Source organism: Triticum aestivum, chromosome 3D, assembly GCF_018294505.1.
Source record: "Triticum aestivum cultivar Chinese Spring chromosome 3D, IWGSC CS RefSeq v2.1, whole genome shotgun sequence".
NCBI lineage: Eukaryota > Viridiplantae > Streptophyta > Magnoliopsida > Poales > Poaceae > Triticum > Triticum aestivum.
The window spans coordinates 507,282,198-507,295,705 of record NC_057802.1 but is presented as its reverse complement, the minus strand read 5'-3'; positions in this window follow the sequence as shown (position 1 = coordinate 507,295,705).

Genomic DNA, 13,508 nt, shown 5'->3' with positions numbered 1-13,508 from the left:
GTTGAGGTTGGCACTTCTGGGACCTGTTTCACAGAACAGGATAAGCCGCCGACAAGGGTGAGTTATGAGGCATCAAAATTTTAAGCTGGATGAAAGCCGGCGGAGGACTTACCGAAGATTGCAGCAACCATCTGAGACACTTGGCGCTTTAAGCCGGAGAGTTTGGCCGTCCTCTCTGACAGGGCCTTCTCCGCCTGTTCGGCCCGGTTCACCACCGCGGCTTTCTCTTCGGCCCAGGCTTTCCGTTCAGCATCAAATTCGGTCTTCAGCTTTTCTTGAGCGGCGATGCTGGACACAAATTTGGCATTTGCCTTCCGGGTCTCCATTTCTTGCATCTTCAGCCGGTTCTTGAGATAAGAGATGTCAGCCTCAAACTTCTTGCTGGCAGCCTGCATAAATTTCCGGGTTATGGCATGAACGGTTACTATGCAAGTTTAAAGTCCCAAGCGTTTTCCAAGCAAAGACACTTGGCACTTGGGGGCTAATGCATATTGAACGTTTCTATCTACAAATTGCCGGTTCAATTGAGTAAGCCGAAACCTAAGTCTACAACATATTCAATCATAAGTCGTCGACTTGGGGGCTAGCATGGTAAAGGTAACTATGCAGTAAGTAAGAAGACAGAAGAATAGTACCTCAGATTTCTGCTGGATCTGGTTCACCATGGCAATCTCTGCGTCCCGGCTCTTGTGCACTTGGCTGACGAAGCCGGAGACGACCTCTCCAATGGTCAAATTGGCGTAGTCGGTGAGGTCCAGGTTAACCCGGCGGGACTCTAGCAGCTCCCCTTTGGCGGAGCACTTGGCCAGTGCAGTAGGTCTCCCCGGCTCAACAAACTCCGTCCGGGTGATTACCACATCCGGGTCATCAGCTGGTTGAGCCGAGCTGGAGGCCTCCGAGTTAGCAGAAGCTTCTGCAGTTGCCTTGGTGGTTGGAGCGGTGGCTTCGGGAGCGGAGGCAGCTGGCGGTTCTTGACCTGCTACCTCCGGCTCAGGCAACTCCGGCTCTTCGACCGGCTTGGTCTTCTTCGCCCTCTTGGTGAGCTTGGCTTGGGCATTGAAAAGACAGAAAGGTTAAGCACAATAGTGTAAGTAAAGACAAAAGTACAACATGAGGTGATTATCATTACCCGGGCACGGTCTTGAAAGCCGGCAGGCTTGACTGCATAGAGTCGCCAGAAGAGGGGGAAGTTTCCTGATAATTTGAGTCAGAGGAATTAAGTGGTTGACGTATAACACCCGCCAAAGGATGAAAAGGGTACAAAGTTGAGATCACCTCGGTCCGGCGCTTCCTCGACGCGTCTGGTAAGCCGGAAGAGAGGTCGGCGTCCTTGTTGGTCCGGGTGTGCCGCCGGCTCTCATGAGTCTGTTGCTTCAAAATAAATTGAGGATCTTGATAAGCTAAAGGATGTGAAAAGCTTACTTTCTGGGTTACCCTTCGGACTTTCAGCCTTGGCAAGGGCTCCGAGTCGGAGGAAAGTGACATTACCTCTTCAACCACCGGGTTACTTGCTCCGGTGTCATCCTGATTGATGAACAAGTGTTGGTAAGGCGGACAAGAAATAAACAATAAACACAACAAGAGCTTACAGGTTCAGGGGTTACCTCTGACTCGGAGCTGTCGCTTAGTTGCATCAGCTCCGAAGCAGTTGGCCTACTTCCCTTCTTGCGGGGAGCGGCTTTCTTGGCGGCTTTCTTCGCCTTTCTGGCCTTCTTGGCCGCCTCATGGTCATATTTGACCCGCCAGAATTTGTCATCAGCCTGAAAAATACAATGATGATTTCTTAAAAGATTCAGATGAAGGTTATCTGTAGACAAAGATAAAATGTTCAAATCAGTGGCTTACTGCTGGGGCTGGGTTGATCTTGCAGAAGGGGGCTAACCCGGTCCTCCCGCAATCTGCCAGGCTCTCGTTCAAGAGAGCCTTGGTCATCTCCTCTGCAACATCTTCAGGAAGATCGTTGCGGCTGTGTCTCTGGGGGTCATCCTTTCGGCCCGTGTACTCGCACATTAAGCCGGGGCGGCGGCTCAATGGGATCACCCGCCAGGAGATCCAGACCCGGACCAGATCGATTCCGTTGAGACCATTGCCCAGAAGAGCCTTGATCTTGTTTATGGTGGGGAGCAGAGGCTGGCGCTCCGCTTGAGTCAGCTTGTCTGACAGTGGGTGTGTTGACTCCAGACGCGAGGGGCGAAAGCCGGGCAACGGACTTTCATCAGCCGGCGACGTGTCTTGGCAGTAGAACCACGTCAGATTCCAGTCTTTGGGATGGCTTGGCGGCTCTGCGTACAGGAAAAGGCAGTCCCTCCACCGCTGAATGGAGATGCCACCTAGCTCCAGACTTGGCCCATTGGCGCACTCATTCTGACGGTTCAAGTAAAAAAGCTCTCTGAAGAGCAGCAGACTAGGTTCTTCTCCAAGGTAAACCTCGCAGAACACTTGGAAGTTGCAGATATTGGACACTGAGTTGGGTCCTATGTCCTGAGGCTGCAGATCGAAGAAATTCAGAACGTCTCTGAAAAACTTTGAGCCGGGCGGTGCGAAGCCCCGGCTCATGTGATCCGCAAAAATGACCACCTCTCCGTCCTTTGGCTGTGGTCTCTCCTCTGACGGGTCAGGGGCACGGTAGGACATGACATCCTTCTTGGGCAGGTGGCCTGACTTGACAAAATCCGCTAAGGTCTCATTGGTGACGTTGGACCTCATCCAATTGCAAATGATGGAGGCCTTAGGAGCTTTGGGAGGCATGGTGAAAATCGGCAGCCTATGATAAAAGGAAACGTCCGGTTTAAGTCTAAGCCGGAGGAAAGTTATAGTTCAGTGTTAAGTGGCGGCTTACGGAGGGGCCTAATGATATATATCTGAGTACATTGAGTTATCTAAGCCGCAAAAAAGATGTCAAGAGTAATTCAATTTGTCTATGGCCTTATCACAGATGAGCCGGAAAATTCTATGGCGCATGGTTTCCTTTGAGTCGGAAGATTCTACGGGGCGTGGTTTCTTTAAGCCGGAAATATAAACTGCCATGACTCAATGAGTGCAGTTTTTTACTAAGTGTGGTGAAAATAGGTTTCACACTTTGCGGTAAATATTTTGGATCAAAATGGTCGGGTAAAAAGAAAATTTCTAGACCTAAAAGCATACGCAGGGGAGTTCTTGAGCTCGAATGAGGCCTTTATGCAGTGAAGGAGGGGTCTACTTGCGTGTGAAATGGATGCTAAAACATCTACCGCAGTGGTTCTATACAAGGCTAAGATCAAACAGGGGCAGTAACAATGAGAACTACTGGAGCTTGTGGGCGACGGCGACGAACACGGACGAACACGGATGAACCCTACTGCAGATCTGTTCTACGGGGTACTGAGGACTTACCGGTGCTGAAGAGGTGCGGGGGTCGCCGCCGTTTGTCTGGACCGAGTCAGGGTGATGCAGCGGCCAAGGTTGACGAAGATCGGGGGCGTGGCGGCGGCGGTGGAGTTCGAGCTCGAGCAGAGGAACAGTGGCGCGAGGAAGAAGAAGAGTGGCTGAAGGCCCGTCGGGCCGGCCTATTTATAAGGGCGAGCTCATAAGTGGGCGCGAGAATCAAGGAGACCACGGCGTGGTTATCTCCCCACGAAACGCCTCGATTTTCGGGATGACAGTAAAGATAAGATCCGTTGCGGATCTGGCGGAGTAAAAAACGGGCTTAATGGAAGATGACGTCACAGCGCATTACCCGGAGTCCAGAGAATGACGTCACGCCGGGTTATGGCCTTCACACAAATGGTAAGCCGGAGATTTTTTCTGACGAAAGAATTGAAGATTGACATGAGCCGGCTCAAATCAATCTGGGGCCTAATGTTGAGGATATAGACCTTAGAGTCACCCGCCAGGAGGGGCCGGGTTACTCATATGGTCATTGCCAGAAGCCCGGCGCCAAGCTTGAAGACGGTGGGCCAAAGATGGGCTTAAGACCCGGATATGGCTTAAGGCCCGTAGTTACAATCATTATCATGGTAGAACTTGTAGTGCAAGGCAAGAATAGCTGAGAGTCCGAGCCGGACACTCTTATGAGCCGGCCGGGACTCTGAGAGCTGCTGGGCGTCAGCCTCCCTATATAAAGGGACGACCCGGCAGCGGTTTAGGGGAGGTAAGATCTCATCGAGAGCCAGGCATAGCAGTTAAGCTCCCTGGTCATCGAAACCCTAATCAATACCACCTCAAACTGGACGTAGGCTTTTACCTTCACCGTAAGGGGCCGAACCAGTATAAACCCTCGTGTTCCTTGTCCCACTTAACCCCTTCAAGCTTCCTAGCTGCGATGGCTCCGCGACAAAGTCCTAGCTCGAGGACATCTGCCGTGACAATTCCACGACAGTGACCGACACGTGGCATCCACCGTAACGGAACCCGTTAAGCTATCGGGTCGGGTTTTGGATCCGATAACCCGTTAACAGCCCCGACCAATGGGGATTTTCCACGTGTAAAATCATCATTGGCTGGAGGAAACACGTGTCGGCTCGTTGTTGGGACAGATGTCATCCACTCATTGGACAGAAGGCGCCTATGATACGTCGACACGTGGCATGGCCCAACAGAGGCCCATTCCTGTGAAAAGGCCGGCCCGTTTGACTTGGTCAAAAGGTGGCGGGCCGGCCCATGGAAAGCCTGTTAACGGCCTGTTCGCATATAGCCCATTTACAGCCCGCTAACCCAAGGCCCGTTACTCCCTATCCGAATTAGGCCCAGTAGCGTCATCTGGGCTATCCAATATGATTCCAGCCCATTTTCACTTCTGGCCCATGTATGGCCCATGACGTCTTTCGGCCCATATGAGGCCCTATGTAACTCTTGGCCTATTAACAACCCGTGGTGAAACTGGCCCGTAATGAACAGTGTGTATCACTTTACACCCATTAACGGCCCGTGGTGAAACTGGCCTGTAATGAACAGTGTATCACTTTATACCCATTAACGGCCCGTTATTCCGTTGGGTTGTTTCCATCCCATGTTATCTTTCGTCCTTCTCAGAGCCCATTTATTCTTGGGCTCATTTCCAGCATTCGTTTACTTACGGCCCGTTACTATCATTTTCTGCTTGTGGGCCAAATTCAGCCCGTGGTTACAGTCGGCCCGTTTGTGGTCCGTTAATACGTTGGGCCGTTTTCATAGCGTCATCAAATACGGCCTATTAACGATGGCCCGTTATGGTCGGCCCATGAACGGATGATTCCAACTCTAGCCCGTTTACGGCCATAATGCGGTCTGTTTGGCCCATGTTTGGCCAATCGATCATACGGCCCGTATAAGGCCCATTGATGATACGGCCCGCAGAAGGCCCATTGTTTCTACGGTCCGTAGAAGGCCCATTGTTTCTACGGCCCGTAGAAGGCCCACTGTTTCTACGGCCAGTAGGAGGCCCAGTGTCACTACAGTAAATATTAGCCCATGGTTATTGTGGCCTAGTTTTAAAAAATAGGTTATTGCAGCCACTAGCTAACCGCGGAAAAAGAACTGCAATGACTACAAGCAAACAAATAAACAAGACAACAAGGAAATAAATAATCAAGCAACTAACGCTAGGCTATCACGGCTATTACACATATTCATCCACTGGGCATCAAAGTTCGCCACCAGTGCAAATATAGGGAACAAAGCAGCATATCATATACACCGGTTGTCAAAGTTGGCGACCAGCGCAAATAAACGCCGCAGCAAAACAAATCCAGAACTAAAACCACTTCAGAAGATCTCAAGAAACAATATCCTGGGTACCCATAATGCTGGCAAGCTGCTTAGCAAGCTTATTAACTTTCTTTTGTTTGACGCTTAAATCCTCCAGCGCTTGCTGTTGCACCAGAAAATATGCATCTGAATTCTGTAGGGACTTCCTCAGTCCTTCAGCTTCCTATCGCAGCACATTTGATCGATGTCTTTCAACTTGAAGTTGAGACTCAAGAAGACAAACTGATTCAGGCAGCGTGTTCGAAGAGCTTGTGCCAGCAGTAGTGGCCAGTAACTCAAACACTACATCAAGACAGGACTTTTGGGTTCCCTCACTGTCGTCAAGATAGTTTTTATCAGCTTTCTTGGAGACCAGCAGGGATGTTTCACTATCTTGAACCTTATCTGCATTACTTCCTTTACCATTGGATAACGCGGTACTGTTCTCCAATATTTTGTCCGCATTCTAAAAGAGAAACAAGCACACACATCACATGTTTACCATGTTGTATATGAAACTCATTTTGGTAAATGAGTTCAGTAGTAAAGTGGACAGGATAACAGCATGAAACAAACATATATCTATGTACCATGGTCACTTTATGGTCTATGTCATTCTAGTTTTTGTTGCAAATCAAGATAGAGACACAGTTCAAATAATATTTGTTCAAGACAAAGAAGAATAGACAGAATATAGGTGTGGGTAACTATAGAGCAATAACAACACTTGTAATGTGCATGACATGAGAACATAACTGTTTATTCAATTGAAACTGAAATCAACATAGAGCAGGTTACAACACCAAACTAGTTAAAGAAACAGGTTTAAAACATACCTGTTGCGCCATTGGAGTTTCAATTCCATCCTTCAAATTTGAAAATAGTTGGTATGAGTAAATACAATAATGCAAGAGCAAAGGAGTATGAACCATAGCTACAGAACCTGACCTGAGAACAAATCTTCTTCTCCTTTAAGCGTTGAGTTGGGATTCGGAGTGGTGGTCCTCGTGCTTTGGGCACTGCAGTTCCCTTACTAACTGCTCGTGTTTGGGTGCTCTGTGGTGGAGACGGTGCTGTGTCAACTGGAACTGGGTTACTATCTGCCGGGGTTGGGGTTAGAAGGGGTGTAGCTGGTTCTCTGTCCAACTGGGTAGGGGTAAAATATGCGAGAGTATGGGTTATGTGTGGTGGATCTGGTCCTTGGGCAAGTACAACCGTGGTTCTATTTGCATCAACTGGTAGCACTATCTTTTCTGAAGACCGTGTTGTTACTCCCTTAGATACTGCCATCACGCTCTCCAATTCAAATGGCTGATAAACAAGAAAAGTAATTGAAAGTATAGACATTGTATGATAGACAGGTGCAATGGATAGTGGGGAATAAAAGAGGGCATGAAATAATTCATATTTATGTTGTCTAACCAAACAGGATATCATGACACAATTTCACATATATGATGGCTAACTAAACAGGATAGCATGACCCAATTTCACATTATGATGGCTAACTAAAAAAGATGGAAAGACATAGTTCAAAATATGAGACTATGTAAACATGATGACATGACATAACTATATAATGTGTTTATTAAATAGGTTGGCATGCCATAATTCACATACATTCACGGATAGAATGCCATAATTCAAAATATGATGACTGTAAACACTAAACAGGATGAGATGATATAACTATATGATGTCTTTATTAAATGGGTTGCCATGCCATAATTCAGACAGATGATGTGTATGTACTATGTAAACATGATGGCATGATATAATTCAAATATATGATTTATATAGTAAGCAAGTAAGAAGATGGCAATCCATATATGATGTAAAAACTAAGCAATGCAAGACAACATGCATGACATGGGTAATATAACCCTGCCAAGTTTGAGCATAGACCTCAGGGGGGAAATAGGACTGGTCATTAGTCTCTAAATCCTCCTCTGAGGAGCTCTCTGTAACCAGCAAGATGTCTGCTTAAGCAGGTTGCATTGTCTGCTCTGAATACCTTGTTTTCACTCCAGATACTTCCATCACCGCTTCAAATGGCTGATGCACAGGAAGAGTAGTTGAATATACAAACGTTGTCGACAAATGGAACACGTAATACAAAAAATGATAGCATGATATAATTCACATACATGATGATTGGCTAAACAACATGGCATTGCATAATTCACATATATAATGCCTTTGCAACAAGATAACATTGTATAATTCACATATATAATGTCTTGCAACAAGATGGCAATGCATAATTCACATATATGGTAATTAGACACTGAACAGGTGGCATTCACACAAAGCATGTCTAAACTAATCAAATGACATAGCAATGCGAGACACCATACGCACGATATGAGCAACATAACCCTGCCAAGTTAGAGCATACACCTCGGGGGGGGGGGGGAATAGGACTGGTCATCTGTCTCTGAATCCTCCTCTGAGGAGCTATCCGTAACCAGCGAGATATGCGCTTCGTCAGATAGCATAGTCTGCTCTGAAGACCTTGTTTTCACTCTAGAATTTGCCATCACCGTGTCAAATGGCGGATGCACACGAAGAGCAGTTGAATGTACTAACATTGTTGACAAATGTAATATGTAACGAAAAAAAAGGATGGCCTGATATAATTTACATATAAGATGACTAGCTAAGCAGGATGGCATTGCAAAATTCACATATATGATGCCTGGCTAAACAAGATGGCGTTGCATAATTCACATAAACGATGAATAAACTTAACAGATGGAATTCGCACAAAGGATGTCTAAACTAAGCAGATGACATATTTGATGTATAAAGTAAGCAATGCAAGACACCATATGCATGATATAACCAACATCAGCATGCCAAGTTAGAGCGAAGACCTCAGGGGGTAAATAGGAGTTGTCTTCTCCTTCTGAATCCCCCTTAGAACAGATATCTTCCTCTCGATTACAATCCGAAATGCGTGGAGGGGGGGCTGCCTTTGTGCCTACCATGGAGCGACGTCTGCATGAAATTTTATTGCCACGCAAGGCTCGTCTCTTTTGCTCTACATGTTCAGTTCCATTGTTTACAATAACTGTCATGCATAGGAATAAAACATAGTGAGATTATGTAAGGAGTGCATGCAGAAATCCAGAGTGATGGTAGCAACCTGTAGATAGACCCAAAACCAATAATGGCAGGCAGATAATGGCTTCTGTTAAAAAATACAGATAATGGCTTCTTTACTGTTTGTTTCCCACCCAACATGAAACTCATAGTAGACACCGGAGATTAACCAGATAGTAGATAGATACTATAGATAGCGGCCCCGATATGTACCCCACAACCATTTAAAAACTCAAGTTTGACCATTAGTTTGGAGCTGACTCAGAGTCTAATCGGTGAACAGGAGGATAAAGTAGCATGTAATATTAAGCGATGCATAACGTAAGCAGGCATGAAAGAGTGCGACCTCTCTTGCGGACCCGTGTAGTCCTCGAGGTCATCTGCTCGGTTGATGATGGTAATGCAGTTTTCATGGCTGCCAGCGGTGGGGAAGAAGATCTGAGGCGGCGAAAGACAGTTTGAAGGCCGGATCCCTGCTGTGCTGGACCCTTCTGTCGTTGGAGCAGCTGAGCTGGGGTGGACGACGGCGCAGCAGGAGCGGGACAAACCACGCAAGGTTTTCTTTGACAACTATCTGTAAGAGAAGTAATTCTGTAAGGGCTCGTTTGAATTGGAGGATTCCAACAATGCAGGGATAGGAAATAGACAGGAATAGGATAGGAATGCACGTGCAAAACAGAGAATTTAAAAACACAGGATTTCTGCCAATCTGGGTGTTTGATTCACAACAATTGGAAGATCACAGGATGCAAAGAAGCATGGTGAGATTAAGTCAAACCACAAGAAAATGTATGGTTATAATGCTATTATGCTACTATCTCTTAGTCTTGTGCTTCATGAATAGGAATTTGAAAAGGAGGACAAGTGAAAATTAAAATTCCTACGTTTTTTCTTTCAAGGAGACACTAAAGGAACAAATCCGTGTGCTCAGTGGACAATATATATAACATGTAGAGTAAAAAAGAGATGCAACAAGTGTACAACCTCTTTGGTGAAGCCATGTCGATCTCAGCGTGATTGGGTTGGCCGGTGAGGATGCTCCGGCTGACTTTGCTGTCGGAGGAGGGGAAGAAGATCTTAGGCGTCTGGAGGTGGAGCCCGAGGTACTGCTCCGCTGTGATGGAGGGTTTCGTTGTTGGAGTAGCTCCGGTGAGTTGTACGACGCCGAGGCTGAAGCAGGACAAGAGAGACAACGAACAACGTTAGCCTGAGTGGAATTCTAATAGCATCTCCAATACATGACGTAAAATACATAACCACAAAGTGCTAGATGTAAAATACATCAGCCGCTCATCTCTGAACTTAACCGTCGAAACTGAACTTAACCGTCAAAACTGAACTTAACTGTCGAAATTGAACTTAACCGTCGAAACTGAATTTTGCTGTCGAAACTGAACGCACTAGCAAGGTGAGGCTACACGTCGGTCGACTGACTTTTTCATCTCTGGTCAGTCGATTTTGCAGCCGTTGGATACGAAATCAAGGGCCTGCGGTTCATCTTCAACCTCCACCCCCTGAGCCGCCAGCCACAACCGGCCAAACAGCAGCCCCCCATCGCCCGCGGCCGGCGGTGCGCCGCCCCGCCCGCCCCGAAAACACTCCCCACCATCGGTCCGCCGCCGCCCCGACGAGCTTTTTCTCCGGCGATCCCCACGCCACCGCCCCGCCAACGCCCCTCCACCGCCGGCGACCACCGCCCCCATCCTGAACCCGAAGATAGATAGTGGGGTACCTCTCCGGCGAGCCCCCCTTCCCGCTGCGTCTGGTTCTTCCTTCACCCCGGCGAGCCCCCCACCCCCTGAAAATCGACTGACCCAAAAGTCGATTCAGTCGACTGAAGTGTAGCTAAATCGGAGCAGCATCGCAAGCAAGAGCAAGAGCGAGAGCAGCAGCGCGAGCAAGAGCAATAGCAAGAGCAGACCAGGCAGGGACCGAGAGCAAGAGCAGAGCAGCAACGCGAGCGAGAGCTAAAGCAGCAGCAGCTCCTACTGATGTGGACGTCGCCGCCGAGGGAGCGACGCCGTGGAGGAAGTGGCCGACGACGCCGCCGTGGATGGAGCCGCGCCGTGTCGGCTCGGGACCGAGCGCTGGCAGCACCGTGAGATCGAATCAAGAAGAAAATGCGGCGATTAGTGTACAACCTCTTTGGTTGCGCCGATTAGGCCGCAGCTTCATCCGAGGAAATGGTGATGATGATGCTCTTCCGGTGGTGCAGGTGAAGACGGCTGTGTGGGAATGGAGGTGGCGCGAAAGACGAGGGGAACGTCGGGGCAGCTCCTTGGAGGTGGAGGACGGGGTGGCTGAACCGGCGGGACGATGAGATCGACGACGGATCCTCATCCGGTACGGTGGATGAGGGACGTTGAGGTGTTGCTATGGACGACGTCGTCGGGGAAGAGGCTCCGGCTGGGTGGCGGACGGAGCAGGGTGTGGGGTTTCGTCGCGGGTTTTCGCGGCCTCGATGTACGAATGGGTGGGCGGATGGGATGGCAGTGGGGAACCATGGCTTAGTGACGCGCTTGTCCGAAATGTGGGGTAAGTTACGAAAGTACCCCCACCGATTTGAGGCGGTTCTTTCGGTTCAGGGGTACCACGGGCATTTCGCGTGTCGGGATTTCACAGGAGGTGGGAGTTTTCGCGCGCGTTGTAATTTTGGAATAGCAAGGCGCGGGTTGAGATGGAGGGAGTTGTCGGAGCACAACGAGACAAAGATATATCTTAAATATTTCGGGCTAACAAGGCGCGGGTTGAAGTTTCTGGACAAGCCTAACATGTACTGTACCAAATCAATGCGCACTACAAATGTCATTCAAAACTTTGAATTCATGTTATGTTCAATTAAAATATTTCGCTACGTGTATAATGCATGCAACCTACTACTCAAATGAACGTTTTAGTGCATTCCAAACGTATATACTACCGCTTCAATATGAACTAAATTTGAATTCGTTTCTCTATTTGAATAAGATCTACAGTAATGATTGTTGTGAAGTCAAAGCATTTGAATTAGTTTCTCTGTTTGAATAAGATCTACAATCATCATTATTGTCAAGTTAAACCATCGTTTGTGTATTATCTTCACATCACACCACATGATTAGTCTCGAGTTACATATGAACTATGTGTACTATATGAACTCGAACTAGATTTTTTGAATCCACTTTATTTTGATTTCAAATCACATTACAGTTCTAGCTCTAGCTAGATCTTCATAATCTAAACCATGTCTCATATGTATAATGTGTTCATCACATTATGTATGGTGCCCCGCCCCCTACGCCTACAAGTATTTAGATGTGAGTTGCAAACACCACACATTACCACAAATTCAAATAAAATGTGAGAATGTTCGATATATAGTATTGTTTAGATTGTTCGATATTTAGTTGTAAGCTGCAAACGCCACACATTATCACAAATTCAAATAAAATGTGAGATTGTTTGATGTATAGTATGGTTTAGATTGTTTGGCATTTAGCTGTGAGTTGCAAATGCCATGAATTATCACATTATGGTATAACATGTGCACATCACGTGTATCACCGCTATATTCATGCATGCAATGTTTAAAACACTATGATCTCCTATTCAAATATATGAATCCTCTTTCATATCAAATTATGATCTTTGTTAGTCTCTTACACCCACACAATCCTCTAACCTTTGTAGCTACCACTAACTTTCTCTCGTGCATGCACACGCCCTCCCCCTCCCTCGGCATTCTATCCACCGGCACATTCATTTTTTTCTTTAGGTCGTTCTCCCAGAGTCTCCACAACTCCTTTCCGACACACACCGATCGATAAACCTCTCCAGCGATGCCTGCCTACAACATACACACACACCTTCAATCTCCTCCTTTATGTCTCCTTGCCTCATGTCTCTCATACGGTCAGACACACGTGTAAACTCTCGCCCCTCTTTTCATCGATCTCACAACCGCACACTCCTCCCCCTATCTAGCTAGTAGTTGGGCCTCTCGCACCACCTCCTAGCTCCATTCTCTCTGTCTATCCGTCTCGCTGGGCCTTATTTGCCTCTAACAAATGGACATACACCGACTGATCTCTCGCTATACATATAGCTAGCTAGGTCCTTATAACTCGTTTTTACCCACACGTCAATCGATCTACCTCATTAGTTGTGTCTCTCCCTTCCTCCGACAAACAACAATTGATCTACCGATCTAGTTAGGTTTGCTTACCAAACACATGGTTCCCCTTCATCATCCATGGATGCGTCCCGACAGATCTATCACGCACAGGCACACACAGAAACACATCCCCACTCTTATTGATAACATTGCAGTTCCACCCTCAGTTTGTCTAGTAGGCCTCTCCCACCATCTTCGAGAAGAAACTCCATCACCCATCCAGCACTCTACCCCTCTCCCTCCCTCTCCCTCCCTCTCTCTCTCTCTCTTCTCTCTCTCTCTCTGTCCCATCATATTTCCCGTCCATCAGTTATGTATGGATGTCGACCGATCTCCCTCAAGACATAGCTGGATCTCTCCTTCTCAACACATATACGAGTCGTTCTACCTCTATAGTTAGGCCTCTGCCTACCCCTCCCCCACCCCCTCCCCCCCACACACACCGATACATCGAGCGCTCTAGTCATGTCTCCCTGCCACACACAAACTTGACATGTGCCCTCTAACGTTCCGGTAGACCAGTCGCCCTATATCTTTGACTTGCACA